The sequence below is a fragment of the Pleurodeles waltl genome, chromosome 1_1, assembly GCF_031143425.1.
Source record: "Pleurodeles waltl isolate 20211129_DDA chromosome 1_1, aPleWal1.hap1.20221129, whole genome shotgun sequence".
NCBI classification, from domain to species: Eukaryota; Metazoa; Chordata; class Amphibia; order Caudata; family Salamandridae; genus Pleurodeles; species Pleurodeles waltl.
The window spans coordinates 827,630,686-827,650,747 of record NC_090436.1 but is presented as its reverse complement, the minus strand read 5'-3'; the positions used below and the strand labels follow the sequence as shown (position 1 = coordinate 827,650,747).

General features: G+C 49.4%; 1 protein-coding gene across 1 annotated transcript in view; it reads right to left on the bottom strand.

Moving 5' to 3' along the window:
* MAMDC2 (MAM domain containing 2) overlaps positions 1-20,062 on the bottom strand; it is a 480,378-nt gene that overhangs the window by 176,807 nt on the left and 283,509 nt on the right. The window lies entirely within an intron of this gene.

Here is a 20,062-nt window from a genome sequence, read left to right as displayed (position 1 = left end):
GGTCCCTGGTGCCTAGAGGTTTCTGCCCCCCCTTGGGGCAGATCGGCCTAATAGTAGGCCGATCTGCCCCCATGGGGGGCAGAAAAGGCCTTCCCGAAAATATGCCCCCCCTGGGAGCGACCCTTGCCCAAGGGGTCGCTCCCTTTTGTCAATAACAATAAAAAATAAAAAAAATCCCTGGTGTCTAGTGGTTTCTACCCCCCTTGGGGGCAGATTGGCCTCATCAAAATAGGCCAATCTGCCCCCAAGGGGGGCAGAAATGGCCAAAATATAATTTTCCCCCAAGGGGAGCGACCCTTGCCTAAGGGGTCGCTCCCCACCTCAATAAAAAAAAATGAAACAAAAAAAACAATGGTCCCTGGTGCCTAGAGGTTTCTGCCCCCAGGGGGGGCAGAAAAGGCCTTTTCAAAAAAATGCCCCCCCTGGGAGCGACCCTTGCCCAAGGGGTCGCTCCCTTTTGTCAATTTCAATGAAAAAAAAAAAATCCCTGGTGTCTAGTGGGGTTTCAAAAGCCGGATTGCAAGCAATCCGGCTTTTGAAACCCTCGGAGGGACTTCAAAGGGAAGGAAATACTTTTCCTTCCCTTTGAAGCCCCTCCGGGCCTCCCAAGTGATTGAAAAAGAAATGCTTTTGCATTTCTTTTTCAATCGCGCTGGAAGCAGAGCTTCCAGCGCGACGAGGGAGGCCCCTGTGACACATCAGCGCGCGCGCGCGCGCTGACGTCACAGGGGAGGGTGGGGGGGGGGTCGGGGGTGGAAGGGGAATGTCTTCCGCTTCCATCCCCGACTTGGGGGGGGAGGGGGGTGCACGGGGGGCGCGCTAGCGCGCCACCAAGTTCCCCTGTGCCATGGACGAGATGATCTCGTCCAAGGCACAGGGGAACTGTAGCCTTGGACGAGATCATCTCATCCAAGGCACAGAAGCGGTTAAATATAACACATTTCTAAGGGTGATTGAAAAAAACAAGTATGAAACTAAATTTACTAATCAGGGTCATGTATGTATTTTAAGTTGTGAAAGGCATAATTTTATTAGAGAATACAATGAGATAGGAGTAATGATTTTGAAGAATTTAGAAGAAGGAAAGGCTGTGGTAGGGCAAAGGAATAGCAAGAATTTAGATTGTCAAATTTGCATCCTGGGTTAAGGGTGGAGTAGGAATGAAAGAGTTAGTTATGTATGGTAAGGCATAGTCCTTTAAAGGGAAGAAAGTCTTAGGGGCATATTTATACTTTTTGGTGCAAAACTGTATTAACGCAGTTTTGCCTCAAAAGGTTTTGCACTGGCTTGCACCATTCCTGACCGGCAGCTGGGCACCATATTTATGGAATGGTGCAAGCCGGTGCAAAGGGTAGGCTAGCGTAATTTTTTTTTACGTTAGCCGGGTGGGGGGTGGCGGTATGGGAGAAGGGGTTTTGCACCAAAAAATGACGTTAGGCAGGTTAGAGTAAAAAAAAATGACTGTAACCAGCCTAGTGCCATTTTCTGACGCAAAACCATCCATACCACATGACTCCTGTCTTATGAAAGACAGGAGTCATGTCCACCACCCCAATGGCCAGCACAGGGGACCAGTGTCCCCTGGGCATGGCCATTGCACCCAGTGCCATGTAGGAGGGCCCATTTCAGGGCCCTAAATGGCACTTTAAAAAATCAAATAAAATACTTACCTGTACTTACCTATACTTACCTGGGATGGGGTCTCCCAGAGGTGGGGTGGGTGGGGGTGTCCCTGGGGCCTGAGGAGGGCCCCTATGGCACTTATTCCACGGTGTTCCACCATGGAAATAGGCCCACAGGTCCCCTAGCGGCTGCCCTGAGCCAGGCGTTAAATAATGGTGCAAAGCAAGTTTTGACCCCTCCTCCCCCGGTGCGTGATTTTAGCAAGGGGGAGATAAATATGGCGCTAAGGCCAAAGAGTCATTTTTTGCACAGGAACGCCTACCTTGCATCTCTTTGACACAAGGTAGGTTTCCATGTCCAAAAAATGACTTTAACTCCATAACGTTGGCGCTGGACGGGTATAGCGCCAAAGTATAATAAATATGGAGTTAGTTTTGCACCGAATTGGCGTTAAAATAAATTATTCAAATTTGGCGCAAAACAAGTATAAATATGCCCCTATGTACTATGTGGAGTGGCAATTCTATGACAAAGTTACTATGTTTATAGGCAGACTGCTCAATTCAATTTTAGTTGGGTCTTATTATTTAGCTTTAATGTTTTAATGTTTCACTTAACCATATGAGTGAAATTGATAGTGAAATTGGTATGAGAAGGGTAAAACAAAACTTTGGACAACTAGTTTAGATACATTAAGTGCTATAATTCCTTCTGTGTACGTAGCAATTAATGATGTGAAGATTAGACATTGTAAAAAAACCTTGTAAAAAAACTGGCAGCAAATACAGCAGGATCATTAAAGTAAGTGAATGTAGAGATAATGGCTATTAGAGCCATTGTAATGCAGAATCGTTTAGCATAAAATATCCTCCTGACAAAAGAGGGCGGTGTGGGTAAGGTAATAAAGTCCAAGAGGTGTTGCATGTACATACCTGATAATAGTAGGGTTATTGATTCTTTTTACTAATCTAACTAAACGTTTGCATGAAGTTCAATCATTTAAAGAGCATGGGTTATGGGAAACTCTAGGCTCCTCATTTAGTGGGTTGGGAAGGGGTTTTAATAAAATTAGTGAATGGATAGATAGTGTGGGAAGAAGTACTTGATGACTAATCCTAATCCTTGTAGTATTTATAGTGATTTCTGCAATTGTCCTGTTTCTTTTCCTAAAATGTTGCATTTTTAAAAAGTGTGAAAAGAAAGGGAGTCATTTGAAGAAGAGGAGACTGAAGAAGCAAGAGATGGAGAACCTCAAAGATTATGGGGGTCATTCTGACCCTGGCGGTCACCGACCGCCAGGGCCAACGACCGCGGAAGCACCACCAACAGGCTGGCGGTGCTTCCTGGGCCATTCTGACCGCGGCGGTAAAGCCGCGGTCAGAAAAGGGGAACCGGCTGTTTCCCGCCGGTTTTCCCCTGGCCCAGGGAATCCTCCAGCGCCGCCATGGGGATTCCGACCCCCTTCCCGCCACCCTGTTCCTGGTGGTTGTTACCGCCAGGAACAGGATGGCGGGAACGGGTGTCGTGGGGCCCTAACAGGGCCCCATAATGATTTTCAGTGTCTGCTTTGCAGACACTGAAAATCGCGACGGGTGCCACTGCACCCGTCGCACACCAGCAACTCCGCCGGCTCCATTCGCAGCCGGCTTCATCGTTGCTGGGTCTTTCCCGCTGGGACGGCGGTCGGCCTTTTGGCGGTCGCCCGCCGGCCCAGCGGGAAAGCCAGAATGGCCGCTGCGGTCTTTTGAATGCCCGCCAATGTCTACAACCAGTTAAAGATATTGAAGGCGGGTTCCATAATGAAGCAAAGAGTAATGCAATATTAGTGACTGATAGATTTCCTGAATAATAAATGTATTAATGGGTTTTAGTGATCATAACATAACCAGAGTGGGACCATGCTTTGTGCAGCAAATAATACTGAGGATTATTGATTTCTACATTGGGTTCAATACACAATTATCAAATTAGTATGCATGCAGTAAAAATGTGTTTAATATGGGGTTTAAAAGTGTTCTTGTTAATGTAATTTAGTTATGCCACATTTTGGTGAAAACACAATATTGGAGAAAATGGATGTTGTTTCTGTCTCTGTTTTCTACTCCTATATTGACCCCCTCATTCCTCTGTGAATTATCGCTCCCAACAATCTCTGCGAAAGCAGTGACTTTTGATGTAATGTTTTTATAACAGTTATTAATACAAAGGCTTATTAATGAAACTTTAGTGTACTAAATAAGTTGCAAAATTCAAGGTTTCTTCCGCTGTGTAGCTCAGGTCAGTTTTGCACATTCATGGATCTCCTTTGTTAAATATTGCACATTTTGTTCAAAACACCTCTGGATGTCGGTAACATGGGAAAGCAGGATGCTTTCTTAGAAATGGGATATTTCTAACAAATAATACCATTTATGTGAATTATTCTGACCCGCCAAATAAATGTTACATGTGATCATGCCATGGTGAATCTGTGCTTGACAAGCCTTGGCCTCTATAACCACAGACGTTCCAACCAGCTCCATTACCACACCATGTTTTTCTGGGGATCCCAATAAGTTGAAAGAATTCCTTGATTCCTTGACTGTCTTCTTTTTGCATTTTGTCCATCTCAATTTACTCAGGATAAGACCATGGTGGGATCCCTGATCAGCGCCTTGTCTGGTCCAGCTCTGGCTTGGGCGATTCCTTTGGCAGCAACGGATGATCCCAGGTTGTCAAAACTTTGTTGCTGCCTTCAAAAAATGTTTGAGCGACCCGGACTGGATTCCTTTGCAGAAGAGGTGTTGTGCGACATCCAGCAAGGCAACCAAGACATCTTATAATATATAACATGGTTCAGACAACTGGAATCAGAAACCACTTGGCTAGAACGCACCCTCATCACTCTTTTTTGTAGAGGGTTGTAAGAAGAAGTAAAAGATGAATTCTCCTCGAGTAGATGACATGAAGGGTCTTATTGACTTAGCGTTATCCATAGAATATTGTTTTTGTGAGCATCGATTGGAGAAGCGTAAAGGCATGGGTTCAATCACATATGGGGACTTCACGTACATTTGTTCGTCATCAAGAGGAAACCCGATCTGATGATCCAACCACCTCTAGAGATGAACCTATGCAAATACATATGACCCGTGGACCATTATCTGAGACCGAACGTGAATACAGACGAAAAAAACGGACTGTCTCTCTATTGTGGCAATTCAGGTCATCTGATTCATGCATGTCCTACTCATCCTAATAAGTTGGAGGGAAACGCCAAACACCTTCCTCTAAAACAGTGGTCTTCAAACTTTTTAATTCCGCGCCCCCCCCAGTTGAAAAATAAAAATCATTGGGCCCCCCCCTCAGAATTTTTCACAAGTATTTTAGAAAGATGGCAATGTTTAAATAGGTCTAAACCTATTTAATCATTGCAGTTAAGTACTGTTACCTTTTTAAAACTGCAATAACATGCTTCTGCTTAAAAGAAAGGCATATTATCTGTATATTATTTCTTTTGCCCAGAGTTTGGCGCCCCCCCCGGGATCACTTGAGGCCCCCCAAGGGGGGCCCGCCCTCCCAGTTTGAAGACCTCTGCTCTAAAAGAAGGAAGGGGACTGGACAATCTGAAATTCCTTCTATATGTTCTTCCAAAGAAAACACATTGTCTCTTTTCCTTTGCCCATGTTGTTACAATTAACTGACGGAAGAGAAGAAAAAGTATTTGCCTTCTTAGATTGTGGTGGAAGTGGAATATATGTTGACGAAGAATGGGCGAAGGAAAAAAAGATACCTTGAATACAGAAGGAAACATCAGAATAAATCCATACAGTAGATGGTACTCCTCTTGTTTCAGGACCTGTTACAAACACAACACCATCCTAGTATTTGAAATTTGGGAAACATCAAGAAAATATCTCCTTTGATCTGATTGCTTCACCTAGTCACATGATAATATTGGGTATACCCTGGCTGACACAGCATAATCCCTATATTAATTGGGAAACCATAACCATCTATTTGTCCTCACACTTTTGTCAACATATTTACTACCCTTCAGAAACGTATTGGTCACCTAGAAGTATACCCCTTGTGGATAAGGAAGTGAGTTGTTCCATCAGCGCTGTTCAAGGGGTACTAAGTCATTACTTAGAGTATGCAATATTTTCAAAAAACCAAAACGACCAATCTTGCCACTGCATAGAGAATATGGCTGTGCCATTCCTCTGGAGCCCGGAGCTGTAGTTCCCTTTGGGAGAATGTATTCTCTTACTGAACCAGAAAAGGCGACGCTTAGAGAGTATCTAGAAGAAGACTCATGAAGTGGGCTAGTTACACACTCCTCCTCACCTGCCGTGGCTCCTCTTTTCTTCGAACCAAAGAAAACTAAGGATTTACATCCTTCCATAGACTTTCGTGGGTTGAATGAGATCACTATAAAGGACAGGTATACTTTACTTCACATCAAAGATCTTTTGGAATCAGTTAGAGGAGCACAGATGTTCACTGAGTTGGATCTGAGGGGAGCCTTTCACCTCCTATGAATCAAGGAGGGGGGTGAATGGAAAACTGCTTTTCGGACTCCTTTACATCATTTTGAATACCGGGTAATGCCCTTTGGCCTAACAAATGCTCTATTTATTTTTCAAAGATTCATGGACTACGTGTTTTCGGATCTCCTAACTGAAACTGTTGTAATATACTTAGATGGTATCCTGGTGTGCTCTACTCATCCGGATCAACACACAACACATGTTGCTCAAGTTCTGGAAAGACTTCAACAACACTTATTGTTTTGTATGCCAGAAAAATTAGAATTTCCCAAGACCGAGGTGGAATATCTTGGCTACTGTATTAACAAGACCAGTATTGCTATGGATCCCGAGAAAGTCCAAGCTATTCTGGATTGGCCATCTCCTACAACTATAAAAGAGACTCAATGTTTCTCAGGCTTGGCCAATTTTTATTGGCAGTTCACAGAGAACTTTTCTCAGCAGATAAGTTATATCACTTAGATCCTAAAGAAAGAAAGTCTTTGCGGTGGATTCTGCTGGACAAAGATCGGCGAGACAGCCTTCCAAAACCTTAAACAAGCTTTCACACAAGCACCTATCCTACGGCATCCAGACACCACAAGAAAGTTTAAAGTAGAAACTGATGCTTCAGATAGAGCAATAGGAGCTGTTCTTCTTCAAAGAATGTCGGAACAGTCAACAAGTCCGATGGGCCTTCTTCTTTAGTCAATTTGACTTCATCATTGCATATATACCGGAATCGCAGAATATCATGGCGGATGTCATTATCCAGAAGGTGTTGTTCTTCCTTCACAGCATATCATAGAACCACATTGGATCACTGGCAAAGTATAATCCTTCCTTGACAGAGTATTTTCGGACTATGTCTCCCTTACTACAGAAGAATGGAATACATTAAACCCTCAACTACAAAAGACCAAGGGATACTACTATCATGGAAATGTGTTATTCTTTCCTACCAAGCAAGTCCAAATAGAAGCATTACAGATGTGTCATGATTAATCCATTTCTGGTCATTGTGGAGTCAAGGCAACTCAAGAATTAATTCTCCGTTCTTTATGGTGGCCCACTATCAAAGACCACATACTAAACTGGTAGGGCTACCTCAACCCTTACCCATTCCCCCAGCCCTGTGCCACACTGTGTCTACCGATTTCCATCTGAAGAGGAGTTACAGGTTAGAATTCGAGCCTAAGGATTTTGATCACATGAGATCTACTGGGATAAAGGCACACCTTAAAGAAATACTGCAGAGTGCACAGGTTTGGGGAGCATTAGAGAAGTGGGAAGGCAGATGGGCAAAGAAAAGAGATAAAAGGAAAAGTGACTGCTCGGAACAGCAGCAGGCGAAAGCCGTGCCAGACACGGGTACAATAAAGATGTTGCCAAGGAGAGAGACAGCTGGAGGGGTTCTAGTCCATGTACCGTGGTCTAGGGGTGATATTTTGTCTTTCACAAATGACTTCCCCAGGCTGAGGGAGAAGCCGATAGAGTGGTATCAGCAGACAGATAGGTTTGTGAAGCTTGCGAAGTGTCTTTGGGCAGACTTGAACACGCTGTTTGAGATCATAGTTCCAGCTGACTTGTGGCTTGAATGCAAAAGAAGTGTGGATTGGCCGACAGCACAACCGGCAAGGGACAGAGTCACCGGCACACCGTCTCCTGATGTATTGAGGTATTACTATAAGGTGATTGAGTTTTTGAAGCAGAAAGTGTTGCCGCAAAATATTGATTGGCAAAAGATTGATCAAACGGCACAGGAGGCCAAAGAGTTGATACATGCCTACTATGAGAGGTTGTTTAAGGCGTTCAAACACTACAGTGGTACAGAGATTATAGAGCCGAAGGACATGAATCACCTAGTGTTCAGGTTTGTTGAGGGGCTTAGACCTGAGATTAGTCAGATGATTAAGAATCATTTGATCTGTTGGCAAACGAAGCCGATTGATGAGGTGTCGCAGTATGCGAAATACTGTAGTGACGACATTGAGTTCAAGCAGAGAAAGTTGAAGGAGAAAGTGACGGTTATGCAAATTAAGACAGCACAAGCAGGGAGGCAGGGAAATGGTTTGCAGCAGATAGTGCAACAGCCACAGGGAAACGGGATGGTTCAGGCACAAGTGAGAGGCCGAGGTTGAGGAGGTTTTGTGAACCGTGGTCCAGATTTGAATACAGTACTGGTTCAAAATGATGTGCAGGGGATGAAGAAGGTGTTACCATGTCATGCTTGCAGGGACGTTAGACACTGGAAGCGGGAATGTCCGATGATGGTGCAGGAAGGTGTTGTTCAACAAAGCAATGATGTTAGTACATTCCAAAATGTTAAAGGACCAAGAATGAGGGGTCGAATCCGAACTTTCAGAATAACATGGTTCAGATGCAGGGTCTTCAACCCATGCAAAAAGTGCAGATGCCACGTGTACAACCAGTGCAGATGCAACAAGTGCAACAGCAGATTTCTGTGGTACCTAGACAGCAAATGCAGTTGCCCTTAGCACCAATGGGACAGCAACAGGTGATGCTTCCTCAACAGGTCACAGGTCAAGGAATGAGTCAAAATAGTGCAGTACAACAGTTCCCATTGCATGGTGAGAATGGAATAAATGATGAATGGTTGGATGAGAGCTCAGACAGTGAGGAGTGCAGGCTTGCAGCGTCCCTAGAAGTAGATCAGAGGGGACCTTACTTGCAAGGGAAAGTGATGGGTCACAAAGTCTCATTCTTGGTTGACACAGGAGCTACTCGCTCTACAGTCAGAAGTGCAGAGGTTCCGAAGTTGCCTCTTTCGGGGCGTACAATAAAGGTAGTAGAGGTGACAAACCGGCTCCTGACTAACCCGATCACAGATCCAGTTCAGGTTGAGATTGGTACTTTTCAAGGATTGCACAGGTTTGTAGTTTGCGATTCAAATCCTGTGTCCCTACTGGGAAGAGACTTACTGTGCAAGACGAGGTGTTCAATCACCTGTTCTAATGAAGGCATTGCGGTGCAGACAAACAGTGATGATGAAGGGGATGACGGTCAGATCTCAGAGCCAGAAATGGAGAACCCCTTGATAAGATTCTTCCCGATGTTCACAGTGACTGATCTGCCAGCAGATTTGCAGGGGACGGCCAAGGAGAAAGTGTGGGACTTGACAGGGAAGGAAGTGGGTCTGATAAAAGAGTAGATCCAGTCAAAGTCAGTGTGAAGCCTAATGCTGTGTTTCCCCAGGTACCACAGTACCATATGACACAGGATGTTCTTATTCAGGTAACACAGATAATTGCTGACTTCGTGAAGCAAGGGGTCCTGAAGGAAGTGATGAGCAGTCCATGTAATTCACCAATAATGGGACTGAGAAAGCCTTGTGGGAAAGTTTGAATTGTCCAAGACTTGAGAAAGATTAATGACATAGTGGTGAAATGTTGTCCAGTGGTGCCAAATCCAGCTGTGATTATGTTCCAGGTCCCATGTGATGCAGAGTGGTTCACAGTTGTAGACTTGTCCCAAGCATTCTTTTCTGTGCCTCTTCATGAGGACAGCCAATTTCTTTTCAGTTTAAAATTCCTGGACAAAGTTTACAGTTGGTGTCGAATTCCTCAAGGGTTTTTGGAATCACCTTCCATCTTTAATCAGATATTGAAGAAAGATTTGGAGTCATTTGAACTGCCTTTTAATTCGACTCTCATACAGTACATTGACTATTTGTTAATTGCATCTAAAACGAGAGATGACTGCAAGTATGATACTATTGCTTAACTAGACCACTTGGGAAAGAGTGGGCATAAAGTGTCCCCAAAGAAGCTGCAATACTGTCAGTAAGAGGTAAAATATCTAGGCCATCTAATTGAGAAAGGGTTGAGGAAAATATCCAAGGAAAGAGTGACTGCCATATTGCAGATGAATCCCCCGACATCTAGGAGAGACGTTAGGATGTTTCTGGGAATGGTGGGCTACTGTCGTCAGTGGATCCCAAATTTCTCAGTCATCTCCCAGCCATTGGTGAGACTGACTGTCAAGGAGGTTAAAGATGGGCCAGATGTTCTAACTTTGTCCGAGAAAGAAATGAAAGTATTCAATGAGCTGAGAGAATGTATGTGCAGGGCTCCAGCCTTACGTACGCCTGATTACACTAAGGGGGTCATTACAACATTGGCGGTAAAAGTCGCTTACCGCTGTGCAGAAGACCGCCAATACACCGCCGCGGCAGACCGCCACAACTATTATGACACACATCTCGGAATCCGCCGAAATTCAGACACCCACACAACACCGCCACACCAAAGGTCAGTGATAAACATGCGGAAACAAATCCTCCACCTCCACGCCAACAGAAACATGCCCATGCTATTACGACCCACGAATCCACGCGGCGGTCTTTCAACCGCGGTATTCCATTGGCGGTACACACCGCCGCGCTCAAAATACACACACATCTACAAAACACCGCCACATTGGACAATTTGAAATATACATACCTGATACACATACAAACAACACTCCCACACACCCAATACTATATAAAACACACACCCACATCACCCACAAACCCCTACGACCACAAATTCTGAAAGAAGGCCAGAGAGACAGCACAGCAATTGACAACCCCATCACACAGAGGCACACAACACCATCACCCACACAACTTCCACGCACAAAACACCACACACCACTAAACTCACCACACTCATCAACACATACACCACCCCACACATCACACAGACCACCCCATGGCACGCCAAAGACACCCCCGCTTCTCCGAGGAGGAGGTCAGGGTCATGGTGGAGGAAATCGTACGGGTAGAGCCACAGCTATTTGGCTCACAAGTACAGCACACATCAATAGCCAGGAAGATGGAGTTATAGCGCAGAATAGTTGACAGGGTCAACGCTGTGGGACAGCACCCAAGAAATAGGGAGGACATCAGGAAGAGGTGGAACGACCTACGGGGGAAGGTGCGTTCCACGGTCTCCAGGCACAACATCGCGGTACAGCGGACTGGCGGCGGACCCCCACCTCCTCCCCCACAACTAACAACATGGGAGGAGCAAGTCTTGACCATCCTGCATCCTGAGGGCCTCGGAGGAGTCGGTGGAGGATGGGACACTGGTAAGTCAAATCTCAACTATCAGATCCCCCACCCTACCTGCATGCTATCACACACCCCCACCCTCACCCCCTCCCCTATCACTACAACTCATCACTAATGTACCCATAACACAAACCACACATCCCAACACCAAGCCCTGCATGACACAACTAAGCATGGTCACCCCTCACCAAAGCGTGCTCACTGCACATACCCAGAACACCCCCCCAACCATCATCACACAAGCCCCCACACAGGAATGCTTGCACTGGGGTTCACGCACAGCCACCCATTGCACACCATTACACACACACATGCAATAATCATGCTCTTATGCCCCTGCAGGAACCAGAAGGACCGTCACCACACCAGAGGGTCCAGACAACACCACTCCACCCCCAGAAGAGGCCCACAGTGACGAGAGCAGCTCTGCCCTACTGGATCTTGATGACCAGCCTGGACCATCGTGGGCCTCAGGACAGTCGGTTCCCCTTGCACAGGCACAGCCCAACACCGACCTTCCACCCTCTGGTAGCACCAGCACAGCACCCACCCAGCGGGCCCAAACCTCCCTACCCAGGACAGGTCAATCAGCGGTGTGTCCACCACTACAGGGCACCCAGGGTAACCCACCCTCCCAACAACAACAGGGACCTGGGGGCAGTGGTAGTGGGCACATGGTCCAGGGGACGGAGGCACAGGAACATAGGGGAACTGGGAGGGCTGCTGTGCGACAGAGGGAGGACAGGCCAAGGGAACCCACTCTCCACAAGGCTCTCTCCTCCATCATGGGTGCGTACCACCACTCACAGGAGACGATGGCGACGGTCCTGGACAAGTTGCAGGAGACCCTGCGGCTGCAGGAGGAGCAGTATTTGGGGTTCAGGGAGGAGCTCAGAACCATCAGCTCCGCCCTGGGCACCATCGTAGGGGTGCTGAAGGACATACAGCAGACCTTGAGGGACACCGTGGCACTCCAAGGGGCCCCTGACACTAGCCAGGACGATGTACTGCCCACCACCTCCGCTGGCGCTAGTGGACAGGACGCCCCGCCACAGGACCACCACACCAGCACCCCACCCCCTGCAGACGGACAACCACCACGCAAGCGGTCCCTGAGATCCAGGAACAGGACAGAGCAAGATGGCAAGACCCCTGCCAGGAAATGAGACCACCCTGATTGTCCTCCCACTGTCCCACTTTGTTACCATGTCCATATTCGAACTGCCCCAGCTCCACTTCCTATGCCCAGATGGGCAGTGCACCTGTGAGACTAATAGACTGGACTCTGCCATGGACATTCCTCCACCATCACCCCTCTCCATTTTACCACCCCCTCCAATAATTAGCACTTAAATAAACACCCTTGAAACACAAAACAATCTGCAGTCAGTCTATGATTTTGTACTTTGTATTATCAATGACAGTGTCATAATGGCTGTACCATTGTAAGGCTAACATACCTATGTCACACATCACAAGCCCTTGAAGGATGCAAGCAGTTGACACGTAGGTTACCACACCTGTGAAACCGTAATGGAAGGTTACAACTCAGTTAACAAATTGTGATTGAAATAGACAAACAGGATAGAGGTAGACGTGTGACAGTGAATGTAATGTAAAGTCTGAAAATGTTCTCACCTGTGTGTCACTGGAAATATTGCTGTATGACTGACTCCCTGTTGTCGTTTTCTTCTTCCTCAGCTTCATCCTCATCACTGTCCACAGGCTCCACAGACTCCACAGCTGATACAACACCGTCATCTGGATCATCCTCCTGCAGAAAAGGCACCTGGCGTCGCAAAGCCAAATTATGGAGCATGGAGCAGGCGATGATGATGTCGCACACCTTCTTCGGTGAGTAGAATAGGGATCCACCTGTCATATGGAGGCACCTGAACCTGGCCTCCAGGAGTCCGAAGGTGCGTTCGATCACCCTCCTAGTCCGCCCATGGGCATCATTGTACCGTTCCTCTGCCCTGGTCCTGGGATTCCTCACTGGGGTCAATAGCCACGAAAGGTTGGGGTAACCAGAGTCCCCCAATAGCCATACCCGGTGCCTCTGGAGTTGACCCATCATATCAGGGATGCTACTATTCAGCAGGATGTAGGCATCATGCACTGAGCCAGGGAACATAGCATTTACCTGCGAGATGTACTGGTCTGCCAAACAGAGCATCTGGACATTTATGGAATGATAACTCTTCCTGTTCCTGTACACCTGTTCACTCCTGTGGGGGGGGACCAGAGCTACATGGGTCCCATCAAAGGCACCTATGACGTTGGGGATATGTCCAAGGGCATAGAAGTCACCCTTCACTGTAGGCAAATCCTCCACCTGAGGGAAAATGATGTATCTCCTTACGTGTTTCAGCAGGGCAGACAACACTCTGGACAGCACGTTGGAAAACATAGGCTGGGACATCCCTGATGACATGGCCACTGTTGTCTGAAAAGACCCACTTGCAAGGAAATGGAGCACTGACAGCACCTGCACGTCAGCGGGGATTCCAGTCGGATGGCGGATCGGTGACATCAGGTCTGGCTCCAACTGGGTACATAGTTCCTGGATAGTGGCACGGTCAAACCGGTAGGTGACGATGATATGTCTTTCTTCCATTGTCAACAGGTCCACCAGCGGTCGGTACACCAGAGGATTCCGCCATCTTCTCATATGTCCCAGCTGACGGTGCCTACGAAGGACAACAGCGAAGAACCAGTCACTATTCCTCCAGGTATGTACCCACAGTTACACACAAGACTACACCACTCACAAAACCCTTCCTGTATGTGTGTTGAGTGTAGGCCTAGCTATGTGTGACGCAGTAGTAAATGAAGGCATGTGGGCCCCTGAAATGGCGGCTGCCTGACCTCTAAACTGGGACAATGGGATTGTGGGGTAACTGCGCTGGCGTTGCACACCGTTGAGGTAGGCGGTCGTAGACCGCGGCACAATGCTGCATTGGTTAACAGTGGACCCTATGGGTCCCAGGAGCCAATGAACAGGTGCGCCGGCGGTGATGATGCGCACCGCCGCGGACGTCACCGCCGCGGACGTCACCGCCATTTTCTATCTGTTCAATCACTAGATACTTGACCTTCGACAGGAGAGGACCTACATTGCTAGTGCTGCTGTGACCTCGGTCTGGAAGCGACGATGGCTGCTGCGTCTGGGGAAAGGGCCCCTGCCTTCACTGCACAGGAGTTGGAGAAACTTGTGGATGGGGTCCTCCCCCAGTACACGCTACTCTACGGTCCTCCAGACCAACAGGTTAGAACACAGGGAGCACGTTGTATGGGCTAGGCCTGGGTGGAGAGGGCTGGGTGGAAGAGGGAAGTGGGCAGAGTTGATTGAACATTAATGCATGCAAATGAATGGGCAACATGGCCAGAGTAGGGAGGGGGCCACTCACAACGAAGGAGCAGTTGGTAATGACTGTTCCTCTTCCCTTGTGCATGTCATGTAGGTCAGCGCCCACCAGAAGAGGGACATCTGGTGTGCCATCGCCAAGGAGGTCTGGACCCTGGGGGCCCACCACAGACGGGGCACCCACTGCGGGAAGAGATGGGAGGACATTCGCCGCCGCAGCAAGAAGACAGCGGAAGCTCAGCTGGGGATGGCCTCCCAACGTGGGAGGGGTGCCCGTCGCACCATGACCCCCCTGATGTTCCGGATCCTGGCGGTGGCCTACCCGGAGTTGGATGGGCGCTTGAGGACATCACAGCAGACACAAGGGGGTGAGTACAACCTCATTCTGCGGACTTTGCGTGCAGTGGAGGTGTCTGGGTGGGGGAGGTGGGCTGTAGGTGTCCCTAGGCCAGGGCGAGTTAGGTAGGCACGGCCCCTCCGTAATGTAGGCCATGTGGCACTCAACCCCACCTCAGCAGAGTGCCAAGTCGAGGTATATATGCCCCTGTGGCATCCATGTGCGCAGATGTCCACCATTGCCATGTAGGCCATAACCCAGAAATTGCGTGTGCAGAGTGCAGGAGCACGGCGTAATGCAGGGAGCTGCTGCGTCTGTCTTGTCCGCCAACGGTTGCGGAATACCATGCACTAAAACTCTTGTTCTTCTGTCTCCCCCCCTTTTCCTGCTCTCCCTGTCCTTTTGTACATCAGCATCAACAGGCGGAGGTACAGTGGCACCGGAGCACAAGGGAGCTGCATCCTACATGGCCATGGAGGGCCACACCACGGACTCTGAATGCACCAGTGGGACGGAGGGCGAGGGGAGCTTCACGTCGGCCACCGGATCACCAACCAGCGACACGGACTCGTCCGCCGATGGGAGCTCCCCTGTGGTGGCGGCGCCATCTGTGCGCACCACTTCTACAGGTACAGCCGCCACCTCCCCTACCAGCACCACCCTCCCAGCAGCCCCTCAGCGTTCGGCCCGTGCCCGCTCACCCAGGAGGGTGGGCATCACCTTCGCCCCAGGCACCTCAGGCCCTGCCCCAGTCACCCCTGCTGCCCTCAGTGAGGAGGCCATTGACCTCCTCAGGTCACTCACTGTTGGGCAGTCTACCATTGTGAATGCCATCCAGGGTGTAGAACGAGAGTTACAACACGGTAATGCATTCCTGGAGGGCATTCATTCTGGTCAGGTTGTCCTTCAGCGAACCCTGCAATCTCTGGCCTCAGCACTGATGGCAGCCATTGTCCCTGTGTCGAGCCTCCCCCTCCAACTTCCTCCACCCAGACCCAATCCCCTGTACCCCAGCCCATCTCAAGCACACCTACAGACCAGCATGCACACAAGTCAACACCCAAAAGTAGCTCAAGCAAACATAGGCACCACACATCCCACAGGCACTCACACAAGCATCACACCCATACAGACACAGCAACATCCACTGTCTCCACTGTGTCCCCCTCCTCCTCTTCTCCCTCCTCCCTCCCAGTCTCGTCTACACACACACCTGCATGCACCACATCTACAGGCACCAGGAATCGCACCAGGACACCCAGCACCACAAGCCACTCACCTGCACTCACCACCTCCACTGCCATTTACACGTCCCCTGTGTCCTCTCCCAGTGTGTCTGTGACGCCCCCTCCCAAAGTACACAAACGCCGGCAATCACTCACCCAACATCCATCCACCTCACGACAGCCTCCTGTACCTGCACCTGCACCCAAAACAGCTAAAGTAACACCTCCTACAACCACCTCCTCTTCCTCCACTCCCAGACCCCCTCCAGCTACCCATCCCAGTGTTCGTCAGAAACTGTCCCTGTGTAAAATTGACCTTTTTTCCCCCACCCCCCTCCAATTCATCAGTCCCGTCGTAGCCCCTCAGCCAAAAAGCCTCCAATACCAGTGGTGCATGTTCAGGGATTGTGGAGTGCACCGGCCACTAGGGCAGGCAGTAGGACCCGGAGCCAAGGCACTGGCAGCCTACCGCCTGTAAAGGCTCTAAAATTGGAGAGTGGACGACGGGACCGTGTTAAGACTCCTGGTGGGACAACAACCTACCTGGGTTCGAAGGGGATTGGAGAGTCAGGTGTGACTCCACCAAAGGTGGGGAAGGTCCAGAGGAAGTCTTGCCAGCCTGTTGTGAGTGTCACGGCGGAGAAGTGCGCCATCATTTCCGGCGGTCCAGACACAACCGCCAGCACCGTCTTCACTGGTCCAGAGTCACAGCCTGGAGGGCCCAAGTATCGTCACTGGTCCAGAGACCACCTCCAGAGTCACAGCCCAGGAGGGCCCAAGTATCGTCACTGGTCCAGAGACCACCGCCGGAGTCACAGCCCAGGAGGGCCCAAGTATCGTCACTGGTCCAAAGTCCACCGCCGGAGTCACAGCCCAGGAGGGCCCAAGTATCGTAACTGGTCCTGAGTCCACCGCCAGAGTCACAGCCCAGGAGGGCCCAAGTATCGTCACTGGTCCAGAGACCACCGCCGGAGTCACAGCCCAGGAGGGCCCAAGTATCGTCACTGGTCCAGAGTCCACCGCCAGAGTCACAGCCCAGGAGGGCCCAAGTATCGTCACTGGTCCAGGGACCACCGCCAGAGTCACAGCCCAGGAGGGCCCAAGTATGGTCACTGGTCCAGAGACCACCTCCAGAGTCACAGCCCAGGAGGGCCCAAGTATCGTCACTGGTCCAGAGACCACCGCCGGAGTCACAGCCCAGGAGGGCCCAAGTATCGTCACTGGTCCTGAGTCCACCGCCGGAGTCACAGCCCAGGAGGGCCCAAGTATCGTCACTGGTCCAGAGTCCACCGCCAGAGTCACAGCCCAGGAGGGCCCAAGTATCATCACTGGTCCTGAGTCCACCGCCAGAGTCACAGCCCAGGAGGGCCCCGGCTGCCACAGCCCCGCTGGGCAATGATGGAACGTCATGCCACACACCAATGCCCAGTGTAGAGATCGTCATGCCACACACCAATGCCCAGTGTAGGGAAAGTCATGCCACACACCAATGTCCGTACCAGAACCGCCATGGCAAAGCACCGCTGAACAGGGCAAAGACCGCCATGGTGAAGACCGCTGAACAGGGCAAAGACCGCCATGGCAAAGCACCGCTGAACAGGGCAAAGACCGCCATGGCAAAGCACCGCTGAACAGGGCCAAGACCGCCATGGTGAAGACCGCTGAACAGGGCAAAGACCGCCATGGCAAAGCACCGCTGAACAGGGCAAAGACCGCCATGGCAAAGCACCGCTGAACAGGGCAAAGACCGCCATGGTGAAGACCGCTGAACAGGGCAAAGACCGCCATGGCAAAGCACCGCTGAACAGGGCAAAGACCGCCATGGCAAAGCACCACTGGACAGGGCAAAGACCGCCATGGCAAAGCACCGCTGAACAGGGCAGGCACCGTGTAGGAATGAATGGACCACCACATCAGGCATCCTTATCCCATGTACAGCTGGGACAGTGACAGGACAGGAACTTTCACATGGAGACTCATCCAGGATGGGCACCAGTCCCGCCCAGTACCAGTAGAGAACTGCATCTACTTGAGAGACTGTAGCTTTGCACTCCCCAGGATGGCACAGTGGGCAAGCCACCCACTGTATAGACTTGAGAGACTGTGGCTTTGCACTCCCCAGGATGGCACAGTGGGCAAACCACCCACTGTAGAGACTTGAGAGACTGTGGCTTTGCACTCCCCAGGATACATCAATGGGCTTGGTTCCCAGTCGTGGATCTGGCTTCGCATTCATCTGGCTGAGGTGCCCCCCCTTCCCTTCCCCCTGAGGTGCCTGTAGTATTTCTACCTGATGCCCCGGCAGTGTTCTCTCCGATTGTGGTCAGGTGTTGTTTGTGGGCCTCGCCCATGCATTTTTGGACTGTTGGTGCACGGACATTGTTGTGTACATATCTGCACTACTTCTCGTATTGTATATAATTATGAGTGATTTTCTAATATATATCAGTATATTTTTGTATGACATGTATATTGGCACATTATAATGTTTGACCGAATTTCGCATTGTGTTTTCATTCTTCCGGGGGGATTGTGGGTTGTTCTTGTGATTTTTGTGAATGCATTGGTGTGTATGTTGTGATATGCAAGGGTGGGGGTGTTTGGTGGGTGTCCCCCTAACTTTTGCCTCCCCGTGTCGTAGGTGCAGTACTCACCGGTGTCTTCTGCGCCTACGTAGCTGTTGTTCGTAGAGGAGCAGAAAGAAAAGGGCAGGGAGTATTTGTAATTCCTGGTCCATGGAGTCGTTGTTCCTCGTGGGATGTGTTCAGGTGAGCGTTTTCCCATAGCAAAAGCTGTTTCCGCCGTGTTTTTATCCACAGTGAATCCGCCCCGGAAAAGGTGTCGGATTAGCGGGTTGTAATAGTGTGGGCGGGACATTGTCTCCCGCCTGTCTGTTGGTGGTAACCGCCGCGCTGTTTGTCTGTACCACCGTGGCGGTCGGAGTGTTAAAGTGGCTGTCTTTGTTGGCGGTTTCCGCCAGGGTCATAATTCCCTTCTTTTGTCCGCCGGCCTGTTTGTGGTATTTCCGCAGCTTTAACACCGTCCGTCAGGGTTGTAATGACCCCCTAAGTCTTTTGTTCTGTTTTGTCATGACCGTGATGCTTGTTCCTTGTCTGTCCTGGCGGAGGTTCATGGAGGTGCAAACCGACCAGTAGCATATTTTTCAGCTACTTTGGATCCTGTTGCAGCAGCCTTACCGGGTTGTCTGCGTGCAGTAGCAGCAGTTGGTCAAAGCCTTACACAGTGTGAAGGCATAGTGATGGGACATCCTTTAACAGTAATGGTCCCACATTCAGTAGAAATTTTGTTAACCCGCACCAAGACACAGCATATGACAAATGCAAGATTGACGAAATATGAAACTATTATATTGGGGTGACCTAATGTAATTTTAAAAAGATGTACAGTGCTGAACCCGGCAACTTTGCTTCAAAATTAGAATACAGAGGTTGATGATGCTGAGGAGGTAGAACATGATTGTCTTGAGGTAACAGAACTGTGCACCAAACCAAGACCTGATATTAAAGATACCCAATTGAAAGAAAATGACTACATTATCTTTGTTGATTGTTCATGCCTGAGAGACTCAGTAGGAGTATTGAGAGCCGTATACGCGGTGTGTACAATCACTGGTATCTTAGAAGCATCTTGGCTTGAAAGAGTATACTCTGCTCAAGTGGCTGAATTGGTTGCTCTTACTAGGGCATGCCATGCCGCTGACAAACTGAAGGTAACTATACTGACAGCAGGTACGGATTTGGAATTGTCCATGATTTTGGCCAGCTATGGTCCCAGAGGGGTTTCCTGACTTCTTCTGGTTCTCCAGTGAAAAATGGTGAAAGAATTAAGGAGTTGTTGCACACGATTCAATTACCTCATGAAATTGCCGTGGTGAAATGCAGCGCCCATGTGAAATCACAA